Below are 6173 nucleotides of genomic sequence, written 5' to 3'. Positions count from 1 at the left end.
TAACATTCAAGAAGATAGCCGTCTATATTTATTGATTATCCAGAGAAACCAGGACATTATTTCTGCAAGGTCGAGCTGCTCTCAGCACCACAAATGAAAAAAAAAAAAAATCCACTCCTCTTATTGAGCCTTTTTCACAGCAAACATCCCAGCAGTAAAAACGAAGGGGTTACTATTGACACCGAGGATGATTCTGTTATATTCAAGTGTCTTCTGTGAAAAACAGCACTAAGGGTGAGCGAGGAAATCTGTAATTTGGATGAACTGAGCTTTTAAATTGCTTTGACCGTAAATGCAAGTCACTTATACTTAAAATGCTTTAACTTCTGCCTCAATTTGTGTCTTGATGCCAGAGGGAGGCTCTCAGATTATCTGAATCTGGCCACTTCATTGCCACAACATTTCAATTAATGCAATGTGGCAGCACAAGTCAAGTCCCTCCTGATGTGTTTTCAGTTCAACTGTGAACTAAAGTATTAATTCAGATCATTATTATTTCAGATTTCATCATTAATTCAGATTTGTGAAGGGAAAAATCTTCAGTAATTTATATTTGTATCAGACTTAAGTTCCTTAATCACCATTTTCCGAGTTAGCGTGCACGTGTATAACACAGCATTTCTTAGACCTTAGCTTCACTTGCCGTCTCTGAACCGCAGCAGCTATGCCGCATAAGTGACGTGCCAACAACCCTTTCAAATTTGATTTGAAAACTGAATGTGTTCACAGGCGACATTTTTTACACACCACAGAAAAAGCACAGGTCTAAATAATCAAATTAATAATGGCTGAATTATTAATTCAGGGTCCTGGCATTGTTCATGCTGACTCACTGTCACAGCTTAATGGGACGCTTGAGCACAACAGAGCCATTGTTAATCGCTAAAACCTGTGCCTTTTCTTGCTATGACAAGTCAAAATGTCCGCTGTGAAAAAGGACTATTGTGCAAACAGTCTGATTAATGGATCATACAACTGCTCAATCGCAGCATAAAACATCAAATTATCAGCTCGCCACACAACAGGAAAACTTTTTAAACATTTTTATTAATTAACGCAACTTACAGTCAAGCCAAAGAGTGAACTATATTAAGTGATACGTATTCACATTATGTCCTAACAGGGTTTACAGCATATCTTGTGTTCTGTAAGCATAAATGTTAACAAAAATAAGGAAATGTAAAATAGAAATCAAAGCTTACAACTTTACAACAACAAGAACAAGGAGCTTAGCAGTGGATGTGAACAAATTAAATCAGCAACATAAAGACCCTCACCAGAACAGGAATGACAGCAAATTCAGTTTTGGCATGTCGTGGTTTAAATAAGGGAGAAGAGAGGAGAGAGAGAAAGAAAGAAAAAAAAAAAACAACAACTCAAAAGTGAGCTCAAAATGACACAAATGAAGGGAGGTTTGAATCCACACGGCTGTGCAGGGCTGCCTTTGCCAAGAGACTTTGGTCACTTTGCTTCTCCATCATGGCTTACAACGAAAAAAAAAGCACAATGTATAAAAATGAAAATGGCCAATGAGGGGAAAAAAAAAACATCAAGAAAACGGAGTGTCCTGGAATCAGTTCTATGTATGAATGAATAGGGGAATATATTTTATATTTTTAAAGAATCTACAGATGATTGTCTGTTTTCCTTTAAATGAGCAAGAAAATCTAAAAGTTTTGCAGTGGACTAGAACTCCAGGACAGCCCCTACATTCATAGGAGGTAGATAACATGGCAATGACACACAACAAACTCTTCAAAAATGAGTCTGAACGGGAATCGAGCTCTCTGTCAAGTCTGTGAAAACTGTAGTGCATAATTTGTTAAACTTTTAAGGCCAAATAGGAAACTCATGTGTAGATCTAAGGCTATTTTAAGACAAAGGTGCAGGGGTGGGGTGGGGGTGGCGGTGGCAGGGGGGGGTCCTAAAGCCCTTTCACGACAATACCTGAGTCAACAGTCGTGTTATACCACAGGAGCCTCGCCGAATGCTTGGCGCACGTCGACTCCTCGTCAACTAAACCCGATATTTTTGGCTACACAGACACAGAGAATACGCGAAAAACAAAAAGACAGAGCACAGAAATGTGACGTGGCTGCAAGTGAAAAAATATTCTGGTGAGATCTGCGCGCAAATTGCATAAATAACGCATAATCATTTGGCCATCAAGTGTAACGTACACCTCTGTTACAAGAGAACTCGATCAGATTTACTGGTTGTGGCATGTGCACAGCCTGTGGTGACATTCAAACCTCCCAAAAGGGGAAAAATTAAAATTTTATTGGACAATATGAAGTACACTACAGAAAAAAAAGTCAATGCAGCATATATCAGGCTTATGAGGTACTTCATGAATATATATAGATATATCAACCTTTTTAGAAAAGCTCTTCAAAGTCATATTATTCCTTATAATTCCTATTGATAGCATAAAATACCTCGTCAGTTATTTCTTTTTACTTTCTGCCCAACCTCAAGTGGGCGAATTTTTTTTTTTTGAGACTGCTTTGAAAGTGCAAAACACAAATACTGATCGTTCTATGCAGCATCTACACGCAAGGTTGCATGATAATTAAAAATGGTAAAATTGTTTTTTTTTTTTATGTGGCGCAGCAGATTTCGTCAAACCTTTTACGTTGAAAGGACTCACAAACCCAGTGTTGGGGCAGATGGAGAAAAGAGAGATCCGACAAAAGGCACACATAAAAACGACTACAGACACGCTGGATGTTTTCAGTTTCGGTTAAATTACGACAAAGTGTACTTAATTGCCACACAACCTCAGGTACCTTTCTTTGAAGTTTACAATGTCCTGACGCATTGTAAAGTATGTTCAAATGCGTATATTCCCTTTGTAAATTGTCGCATGCAAACTACATCTTAACAATCTTAACAAAAATGGCGTTGAGTCTGGCTAATCGGAGTGGAAGTGGAAATGAACGGAGTACGAGACAGGGACGTCCACCCCGATTTTATTGCAGTACTGGGTGAACACGGCAACGAAATTTAGGCATTTGATCACGTGGAGTGGCTCTATCCAGTATGAAACCATGATATTTCAACATTCTGGTGAAATAAAAACAGAAAAAGCTGGTTCCAAATATAGAGATGAAGTATTGTCCTGCTAACAGAAAGTCTAAAATGTGTATCGAGCGTTGCTTTGACCAACAATTCACAGCCCACACACCAACGTTATTGCTGTACATACATCTTCCCAACAAACCTTCCCCACACCTACAAAAATTCCTCAGAATCACCAACAGTTTGCTGAACTACTGACACACTGTCATAGTGAATAGCAATTACTGACGATGGCACGTTTAACGATTTATGATCCGGTCATGATTACAGTTTGTTTCACCACATGAATGAGACTGTGCTGGATTGTTTTCGTCACTTTCTTTTAAAAAAATGAAGTACTAACAAGAAACGATGAGACTCCCAATTACAAAAATTTGGTCCCCTTAGATGTAACCAACTAAAGCAACCAACCAGTCATACATGATTACTTGGTTTTCCATTTATTAAGGTTAAAAGGAAAGAACAGTGCTCTTACACAATATTGGCTTTTATTGGTTTGGTCACAAGAATTTTTGATTTTGTTACCATTTTTATAAATTAGGGCTAATATTAGCTAGCACCTGACACTGCTCTGAGGTAGTTTTTTTTTCCAAGTTGGTAAATAAAAAGCCAAGTCATTCTGAAGACTAGAAATGCTTTGAAAATACAAAAATACCCCCGAGTCTTGCATGATTGGATGCATGTAGATCAGCTGGATGGCATTGGTTTGGTTTGGTGAAGTTCAGTAACAGTTGTCCACAGTCAAGGTCCCAACCCCAACCTCAAGTGTCCACCGGAGACAGCTGCGTTGTGCTCTGGCTGAGTCATGGCTGTCTTACTATTGGCCCCCATTCTCACTCATTTCCCTGCGCTGCCATGTTAAACGGTGGGTCTGTATTTGCCAGAGCAGCTTGAAGCCTAAAATGAACACACGACTCCACAGCCATGCTAGCAGCTCTGTGAGGCTGAATGTGAGCAGCGGTACTTTGACTTTAAGACTAACACCAGCTTACATGCTCGCACTGACAATTCTATTATACTAATACTTAGCAGGTATAATGGTCACAAGTGGCACCATCTTAATTAAGCATCTGAGTGTGCCGATGTGCCAAATAGCACCTAATAAAAAACATATAGCTGAGGCTACAGGAATGCCATTAGGATTTATTGTCTGTGCAAACTTTTGTGCCAATCCATCAAGTCGACATTACGATATTTCACTGAATACATGAACACTTTGACCTGCTGGTAGCGCTAGATGAAAAGACAGGATCACCAAAGTCATTAGTACTTATCCTCTTGGGACTGTGAATGGCTGTATAAAATTTCAAGGCAATCCATCCGTCAGTTATTGAGATATTTTGGCCTGGATGAAGGCAACAGACCTGCTAGCATGGCTAAAAATGTCGGGAAAACGACTCCTAACAGAAATATGGCTGGTGAGGGACTACTTGAAGATGCTTCAAGACACTTTGTGAAGATACTTCTTAAATGCTTCCAGGGGGACACTTGGACCAAGACAAAGACCAGACATAAAAACCAAAATGCAGTATAGCTGCATCCGGTGGACATGAGGTGGGATGGTTCGTTCCTCAGGTCTGCCAGTATCTCAGTTGAATTTATATTCAATTACTCTTGTAGCTAAAAACAATATAGGCAAATGTTAACTGTGGAGACCTTGTGGTCACTACACCAGTGTCACATGGCTATAGGTGATTGGGTGGACATTGGCATGATAAAGACGGTCAAGGAGAGATTGATGCTTCAGAAAGGTTTATGTAGGAATAGGACAATTATGCCTGCTGAAGCCAGCCCAGTGCCTTGTGAATCATTGACGGTACTTTTTAAAAAAAAAAAAAAACGGGAAGAACAACTGCGTATTAATACAATCACCAAAAGGGAGGAACACAAGCAACACTCAAAAACCTTCGCTTCTTCGCTTTCAAGTGGCACTGCGCTAATGAGTCAGTGAGCTGAACTTGGGGGAGATTTGAGGATTTTACAGGACAGTTCTGCAAAGATGGAAAGAAATATCAGAAGCCTTGAGCAGAAGCCAAAAATCTAACGGCAAACAAAATCACACACACCAAACAAAACCATCAAATATACACACACAGCTCTTAATGTTACAGCACCTCACACAAGGATGACGGCAGAACGGAGAAGATGACTTGCACCAGTGTGAAAAGTTTATCTCTTAAAAATGACAGTTGCCAACGTCCAGAGAAAGACATCTCAACTGTAGACTTGTACATCTCGTTATAATCGGTGAAAAGATCGACGATATCTGCGGTGACGTGCGCGATATCTAACTGACTGAAATATCACAGAGGAAAACATAATACTTTCTGCAATTATTAAAGCCTATAAATAGGAGGAAAAAAACACTGGAAATTAAAAGAAAAGGCTGTACACAGGAAGCAAATATGAGTATAAATGTACTGGATGGATAGCCTATACAATAATACAAACCACGCGCGCTCCAAGTACATTCATTGTTATTATTTGGAGCTAGGAAAATAGGTTCTACTCTACAAGAGGTTTCTTTATATCATCAAAAGTTTCTCTACAAGAGACGGATGAGAGGCAGAGACATTAATATACAGAGGGTAATAGTTTGGAATAAATTCGTGTATAGGTTGTTGCTTCGTTCTGAAATCGGGCTTTATTTTATTCCCAGACCATTGAAAAGCAAAGTAGTAAACAGGCTGATCGTTAAACTAGGAGGAATTTTATCTCAACCACTTTTAAGCCTAAATTTAAACACAGAAAAGGAAAAAAATGGTATCAAGAAAAAAAGAATTAACTGATCAATTAAATTAGCTTATGATATGCTATTTTCTGTAGTTTACAAACCTGCTTTGTCCTTGTTTTGAAAGCTCAAAAAAAAAAAAAAAAACAGCCAAAGGGGCAACGTATCTGAGAAAAAGTATCCTTGAGTCACCACTGCAAGTGTTTTGAATGCCTCACTAAGCCCCTTGGGCACCACTGAACTAGTGCCACATTCATGCAGGCTGGTGTATTCATTGTTTGTTTCATAGACATTTTGATTCAGCTCATTATGATCGAGCAGATTTCATGTAAAACGGAAAAGCCTCTTCTGAATCTTGATA

This window comes from Pempheris klunzingeri, chromosome 16 (assembly GCF_042242105.1).
Source record: "Pempheris klunzingeri isolate RE-2024b chromosome 16, fPemKlu1.hap1, whole genome shotgun sequence".
NCBI classification, from domain to species: domain Eukaryota; kingdom Metazoa; phylum Chordata; class Actinopteri; order Acropomatiformes; family Pempheridae; genus Pempheris; species Pempheris klunzingeri.
This window is presented reverse-complemented; position numbering follows the sequence as displayed.